Source organism: Canis lupus, unplaced genomic scaffold (assembly GCF_011100685.1).
Source record: "Canis lupus familiaris isolate Mischka breed German Shepherd unplaced genomic scaffold, alternate assembly UU_Cfam_GSD_1.0 chrUn_S570H732, whole genome shotgun sequence".
NCBI classification, from domain to species: Eukaryota; Metazoa; Chordata; class Mammalia; order Carnivora; family Canidae; genus Canis; species Canis lupus.
The window spans coordinates 1-8249 of record NW_023331510.1 but is presented as its reverse complement, the minus strand read 5'-3'; the positions used below and the strand labels follow the sequence as shown (position 1 = coordinate 8249).

General features: G+C 43.6%; 1 pseudogene; it reads left to right on the top strand.

Moving 5' to 3' along the window:
* The first annotated feature begins 1901 nt into the window (after nucleotides 1–1901).
* On the top strand, nucleotides 1902–5043 carry LOC119879293 (annotated as a pseudogene).
* Nucleotides 5044–8249: the final 3206 nt, after the last annotated feature.

Sequence of the window (8249 nt, the reverse complement as noted above, 5' to 3'; positions counted from 1 at the left end):
TCATTTGCTCCACTGAGGCAGGTGGCGGCTCCGGCATGTGCGGGAACCCGATAGCATGCACCTGGGCGTGCTCTTCCTCCAGGGTGGCCACGGGTACAGGTAGCTCTTGCATGTCGGAACAGTGAGTCAGAGGTGTTACCACCACATGCATTGGTTTGGTCTGAGCAGCTGGCTTCTCGGCTCGAGCCATGACCAGCTCAATCACCTCTGGCCCTGAAGCTTTAGCAGGCCCCAAGGTAGGAGCTGGGGCCAGTTGTTGAGGTGGTTCAGGATATTGCACAGGGGTGGACACTATTTGCTCCACTGAGACGAGTGGTTGCTCCGGCATGTGGCAGACCCTGATAGCATGCGCTGGGACATGATCTACTGCGAGGGTGGCCAAGATTGCACGTGGGTCCTCCTTGTTGGGAGAGTGAATCAGAGATTTGACCACCTCATGCATTGGCTTCAACTCAGCAGCTGGTATCTCTACTCTGGCCAAGCACTCAGCACCGACAGCCCTGCCCAGCTCGATCACCTCAGGCCCAGAAGCTTCATCAGGCCCCACCTTCAGAGCTGGGGTGGCTGCTGACATGATGTTGCTCAGGGGCCAAAGCTGGTTGCTGGCACTGAGGCAGGTGATTCCTTTGGCATGGCATGCCGGGGACATTGATAGTGGGCACCTGGGGGAGCTCTTGTTGCAGGGTGCCAAGTGTGTAGGTGGCTCCTCCAGGTCGGGACAGTGAATCAGAGGTGTGACTGCCTTGTAAATTGACTTGGCCTCAGCAGCTAGCTTCTCGGCTCGGGCCATGCACTCAGCACCAACTGCCATGCCCGGCTCAAACTGCTCAGGCCCATAAGTTTCAGCTTGCCCCAGTGTAGTAGCTCTGGCGGGCTCTTGATTTCGTTTAGGATGTTGCTCAGTGGCCGAAGTCGGTTGCTTCACTGAGGCAGGTGGCTGCTCTGTCATGTGGGGGATCCCGATAGCATGCCCCTTGGCATGCTCTTCCTCCAGGGTGGCCATGGGTACAGGTACTTTTTCACATTTGAAATACATTATTGCATATTTGCTTATGTTAAAAAAAAAAACTGTGTCCAAAACTTAAAGATTCTTATTTACTGATGCATTTAAATCTTTCTCATGATGATCTACGGCATTTAACATAGTAGTGAAATTGTTCGTATCTGTGCCTTCAGCAGCTTTTACTTCTGTACTTGTGGTGTTCCTGTTTATATCACTCGGATATCTTTTGAAAAACAATGACATACTTTAGAACCCTGAAGATTTCCCTGGTGTTTTTTTTTTTTTTTTTTAGTGTCATACATTTCCATTTATTGGACCTACTGAATACATCAGTTAAATGTTTGCTTATTTTACATAAAGGGCCCATTTTTTTTTTTTTTTTTGAATTTTTATTTTTTTTTTTTTAAATTTTTATTTATTTATGATAGTCACAGAGAGAGAGAGAGAGAGAGAGAGAGAGAGGCAGAGACACAGGCAGAGGGAGAAGCAGGCTCCATGCACCGGGAGCCCGATGTGGGATTCGATCCCGGGTCTCCAGGATCGCGCCCTGGGCCAAAGGCAGGCGCCAAACCGCTGCGCCACCCAGGGATCCCCAGAATTTTTAATTTTTTATTGGAGTTCAATTTGTCCACATATAGCACAACACCCAGTGCTCATCCCGCCAAGTGCCCCCCCCATTGCCCATCACCCAGTCACCCACCCCCACCCACTTCCCCTTCACTACCCCTTGTTTGTTTCCCAGAGTTAGGTGTCTCCTGTTTTGTCACCCTCACTGATACTTTCACTCATTTTCTCTCCTTTGCCTTTATTCCCTTTCACTAATTTTATATTTCCCAAATGAATGAGACCATATAATGTCTGTCCTTTTCCGATTGACTGTTTTCACTCAGCATAATACCCGGGACAGCTGCACCCCAATGTTTATAGCAGCAATGTCCACAATAGCCAAACTGTGGAAGGAACCTCGGTGTCCATCGAAAGATGATGGATCAAGAAGCTGTGGTCTGGCGGGAAGTCATGGCGGCTCACCTAAAGAAACGAGTGTACGACGAATTCACTAAGGAGGTCCAGCAACAACAGGAGGAAATTGCAACCAAGAAACTGCGATTGACAAAACCAAGTAAATCTGCAGCACTCCACGTAGATCTGTGTAAAGCTCCCTTCCCAGCGGATGCTTTGCAGTATCTACTCCAGTTTGCCAGAAAGCCTGTTGAAGCAGAAAGTGTGGAAGGAGTAGTTAGGATTCTCTTGGAACATTATTATGGAGAATGATCCATCTGTGAGACTGAAAATTGCATCATTGTTGGGTTTATTATCAAAGACTGCAGGATTTTCACCAGACTGCATTATGGATGATGCATTAACATCCTGCAGAATGAAAAGTCTCATCAAGTCCTTGCTCAACTGTTGGACAGCTTGCTTGCAACTGGCACCAGACTCCCAGAGATCAAGCTATCCAGATGGGATTAGTTGATGTAGCCTGCAAGCACCTCACAGATACGTCTCATGGTGTAAGAAATAAGTGCCTGCAATTACTTGGCAATCTTGGCTCTTTGGAGAAAAGTGTCACATCAAAAGATGGAGAAGGCCTAGCTGTCAGAGATGTCCAGAAGATGATAGGGGATTACTTCAGTGACCAAGACCCACGTGTCAGAACAGCATGCTATAAAAGCCATGTTGCAGCTTCATGAGAGAGGACTGAAATACACCAAGCAATTTATAATCAGGCCTGTAAATTGTTGTCTGATGACTATGAACAAGGCGCAGTGCTGCAGTCCAACTTATCTGGGTTGTCAGTCAGCTCTATCCTGAAAGCGTTGTCCCCATTCCTTCTTCTAATGAAGAAATTCGCTTAGGTTGGTGATGCATTTGGAAAAATTTGCCCCATGGTCAATGATGGCTCCTGGGTGGTTCGAGTTCAGGCTGCAAAGCTGTTGGGCTCAATGGAACAAGTCAGTTCTCATTTCCTGGAGCAAACACTCGACAAGAAGCTCATGTCCGATCTCAGGAGAAAATGCACTGCACATGAACATGCCAAGGAACTTTACAGGTCAGGAGAGTTTTCCAGTGGCAGAAAGTGAGGAGGTGATGCTCCCAAAGAAGAAATAGATACAGGAGCTGTGAACTTGATTGAGTCAGGAGCTTGTGGAGCCTTTGTTCAGGGATTGGAAGATGAGATGTATGAGGTCCTCATTGCTGCTGTGGAGGCTCTCTGCGTGCTGGCCCAATCTTCACCTTCTTTTGCGGAGAAGTGCCGCCCTGATTTCCTGGTTGACATGTTTAATGATGAAATTGAGGAAGTACATCTGCAGCCCATACACAGCATGAGAAAAATTTCTAATAATATCACTCTCCGAGAGGATCAGCTTGACACTGTCCTGGCTGTGTTAGAGGATTCATCCAGAGATATTCGAGAGGCTCTTCATGAACTTTTATGCTGTACTAATGTTTCGACTAAAGAAGGGATTCATCTTGCACTGGCGGAGCTGCTGAAAAATTTAACCAAGTACCCTACTGATAGGGACTCTATATGGAAGTGCTTGAAGTTTCTGGGAAGTCGGCATCCAACCCTGGTGCTTCCCTTGGTGCCAGAGCTCCTGAGCACCCATCCATTTTTTGACACAGCTGAACCAGACATGGATGAACCAGCTTACATTGCAGTTTTGGTTCTTATTTTTAATGCTGCTAAAACCTGTTCAACAATGCCAGCACTGTTCTCAGATCATACCTTCAGGCATTATGCCTACCTCTGAGACAGTCTTTCTCATCTTGTTCCTGCCTTAAGGTTACCAGGTAGAAAACTAGTGTCATCGGCCATTTCTCCCGGTATTGCGCCCCATGAGGACCCGTCCCATCAGTTCCTGCAGCAGAGCTCTGAAAGGGTGTACAGTCTTCAGAGCACCGGAACCCTCAGGGAACCCAGAAGCTGCTGGAGTTCACCATCCAGGATCTTCAAAAACGTGGAGAACTTCAGTCTGAACTAGCAGGAGTCGCTGCCAGGAGTTCTCGGCTACCTATCTTTGGTGTCAGCTTCTTCTCCTCAAGGCCTTGCAAGAAAAGCTCTGGAATGTGGCTGCCCCTTTATATTTGAAGCAGAGTGACTTGGCCTCCACAGCAGCAAAACAGATCATGGAAGAGACCTACCAAATGGAGTTCATGTACAGTGGTGTGGAGAATAAACAGGTGGTGATTATACATCACCTGAGGCTGCAGGCCAAAGCCTTGCAACTTATAGTAACAGCACGGACTACTCGAGGAGTTGACCCCTTATTTGGGATGTGTCAAAACTTTTTACAGGAAGTGGACTTTTTTCAGAGGTGTTTTATTGCGGATTTGCCCCACCTAAAGGACAGCTTTGTGGACAAACTTCTTGACCTTATGCCCCGACTCATGACATCCAAACCTGTGGAAGTGGTCAAAATTCTACGGACCATGCTGAGGCAGAGTACCTTCTTGCACCTCCCCCTTCCAGAGCAGATCCACACACTTCAGCCAGCATCATTGAGCCAGCAGGTGAGTCAGACAACCCCTTGCAGTTTACATCTGGATTGGTTGTGGCCCTGCATGTCGATGTGACCCTGGAAAATGTCCAGGACCCTCAGAGTGCTGTGAAGGTCCAGGTCTTCTATCCAGATGGCCAGGCTCAGATGATTCATCCTAAGCCGGCAGACTTGCAGAATCCTGGCCCAGGGCGCCACGGCTTATCACTCAGGTGTACCTCCCATACTGCCTGGACAGAACCATGCCAGGTGGATGTGAGGCTGCTGCTGGCTACAACTCCAATTCCCGCATTCCCAAATCCCCCTGGATTGACGGTGGCGAAGTGTCACCCCAGGTGGAAACCAGCATCGAGGGCACCTCCCCTTCAGCAAGTCTGTGAAAGTTTCCATAATGCCCAAACCTGCAAGGCGCTGAGTCACAAGCATTGTGTAGAGCTAAAGCTGAGAAAGACCTTCTTAGGTAGCAGAGTGAGCCCGAAGCCTAGAGCACTTCACCTGGAGCCGGCGTATGGGCATGAGCACCATCACCCTTATCGTCTCATCTGGTATCAACACAAAATAAATTATTTTGCATTAAAAAAACAAAAACCTTCAAGTCCACACCTCTTCCTTCCCTGACTCCCCCCACCACCTCAATAAAGTTGAGAAAACAACAACAACAACAACAAGAATCTGTGGTCTATGATACAATGGAATATTACTCAGCCATTAGAAACGACAAATGCCATGAAAGGAGAGTGATGTTGTCTACTTGTTGGGTTCATGTTGTTGTACGTGTGTGTGCAGCCAACCAGCAGTGCTCATTATGTACAGATCATCTACTAAGATAGTCTTTTACCCAAACCAGGAAAGAGGAGAGAGAAAGAACTAGTTTTGAGAGCTTTTGATTTGGAAAAAGCATTACAAAAATCACGATTTTCATTATACAGTAAGGGAAGCTCCTTCATCTCGTGAGGATTAACGATAGAGGGTCCTGGAAATGAAGACCACTTTGTATTCCAATTTAATTTCTTGAATTTCTTAATTGTTTCCTTTTCTTTTTGGTTTTTACTGACATTCAAAAACTGAAAAACTTCTAGCTCATAACTGTTGCATTTCTAGGTCCTTGCAGCAACAAAAGGAGATTGTCATATTAGGACTAGAACTTTAAGTGAGTCCTAAAGTATTGGAAGAAAATTCTAAATATAACATTGAGGTTCTACAAGGAAAAGATTGAGTTTAAACAAAAGAGCCTGAGCTAATTCTTCCAGAAGGTTTGTTACTTTGAATTCAGAGCCCTTTACAAGTATATTAGAAAAATAAGTAGTCCCACAGTATCAGTCGATTCATGTATAAATGAGAAGAGGGCTAACATTAATGAAACTACCTCTAAAGTAGTTGACTGCCAAGCTGATTGTTAAATGGTTATTATGGAACAGGAGAACCAACTCACACACTTAGAAATGAGGTCCCAGACTGGAAGCAATGGTAAATGTAGCTGCTCATAATCTAAGTTAAATAATTCCTGACAATCTGAGTAGATCTATATCATGGTGGTCTTATATGTAATTAGGGTGTTTAGTAGGAAATTATTGAATGGACTTCATGATTCTCTAGAGCTTATTTTGAGAGGTGCTAGTGAATCAGGAGGGAAAAAATAAATGCTCAAAAAAGTCCTATTGCCATCTTACACATTTGGGGAAACTGTAAGAATATCCAAAGAATCTTGGTCTTCAATACTTTATATACAGTAATAACTAACACCATAAAATAGCACTTATTTAGATAGAATTGATGGTAGACGTGGCAGTACTACATCCTTTCTACAATGTCTGAGTGTTTGTAGTTAATTAAGACCTTTCATCAGGCATCAACAACATTAAATATTGATACCTCCATGAAAGTGTGAAAATAATTTGTCTTTGGAAGTAGTTAAGTGCAGTTTTTCCGTGTGTCCCATGGACTTTCTAGTGATTATCTCCTAGGATGCTTTATCAGTAGGTGTCTGGATTTTATGGACTACAAAAGCTGATATTTTCTTTTATAATTGAAATCTGTAAAATTATCTTTATACTTAATTTTCTATGTCCATTCATAGCAAAAAGTAAGCAAAATATCCCAAGACAAAGAATGATGGTCCCCCCCCACCAAACCTTGAGCATAATAAACCGTTGAGGAACAAGAACTGTCGGAGATCTATGTGTGTGTATCTGTACATACATCCATGCATACATGGCAAGATTTAAAGAAATCACACATTCCGACATCATTGTGGTTTATGTCACAGCTCTTCTCTGTCGTCAGCCTCTGTTTTTCTCTTGGGCTTTCGTTGAAAAAAATACTCAGCCTCATATCTTTTGCTCTGAGGACTTTAACTGTAATCCTTGAATTCTTAATTTCAGTGTTCAGAAACCCTAGTCTAGAACTCATGAGTCTCCAGATTTCCATGACTGTCACCAAAAATGAAAATCCTATAGGTTTGCCTTTTTTTTTTTAAACTAAAGACTTAAAAGCAAGAAAAGAAAAAAAATGCTTCTTTCTGTCTTGACAAACATGAGGAAGAAACTGCAAACAGGAATACAGGTGGAAGCAACTCCTTCTGTAGCCTCCCCTTGTACTTTTAAAAGAGTTTGTCATGGGGTTAATGATGGAGAAAGTTGACAACAGGCATTGTATATGTCTGCTGTTCGCAAAACTGTATTGTGTGACCGTATTTTTTTCCCAGTCATTGAAAGGATTCTCCCAGTGTGATACCTCTAATTTAAAGAAAAAAGTGTTTTTTTCTCCTGTAAAATAGTCATCATTGGAACATGGAGGTATTACGCTCAGTGAAGTAAGTCAATAGGAGAAGGGCAAACATTATAATGTCTCATTCTTTTGGGGCATATAAAAATAGTGAAAAGGAATAAAGGGGAAAGGAGAAAAAATGAGTGGGAAATATCAGAAAGGGAGACAGAACATGACAGACTCCTCACTCTGGAAAATGAACAAGGGGTGGAAGAAAAGGAGGTAGGGTGGGGGTGTGGGGTGACTGGGTGACGAACATTGAGGGGGACACTTGATGGGATGAGTGCTGGGTGTTATGCTATATGTTGGCAAACTGAACTCCAATAAAAAAATCATCATTATTTTATGACATTTATAAAATGCAGTAAAAGATAAGGAAACCATCCTGAGAGGCAGGATGCCTCTCTCATTTGGCCAGCTTTTTAACATGTTCTACTTATTTTCCTCCCTTATTATTTAAGGCTTTTTTGTATGTATGCACTGTCTTTTTTATTGGCTATATTTTTGAGGAAGAAGCTCTTCAATTTACAGGTGCTGTATATTTATAGTCATAAATTCATTGATTTCTAGAAATACACATTTGCTTCCATGTATCCATTAGAGTGCAACAATCCTGAACTCCTAGGGATTTTTCATGATGAAAGTTGTTTTATACTTCCCTGTTGTATTGAAGCAGGTCTGAAGACCAGGAAGAAAGCTGACTAGTGATCTGAATTGCAAAATGTTGAGAACTAACCAGTGGGTTGTCATGGTGCCTAATGACTCTTGTGTGTGTGTGTGTGTGTGCCTAATGACTCTTAAGTACAAAGGAAGTTTATTAATTATTTTGAAGTAAAGACAACACAGTTACGACAGTTCATTTGTAGAGGAGATCCTTAGCTTAGAAAGTTTTAATATCTTTTCTTTAAGAATCAATACAACAAACCTTGAAGTTTTTCGAAGTTACCGCAAAAAATCAAAACCTGAGCTGCAAAAAAAGT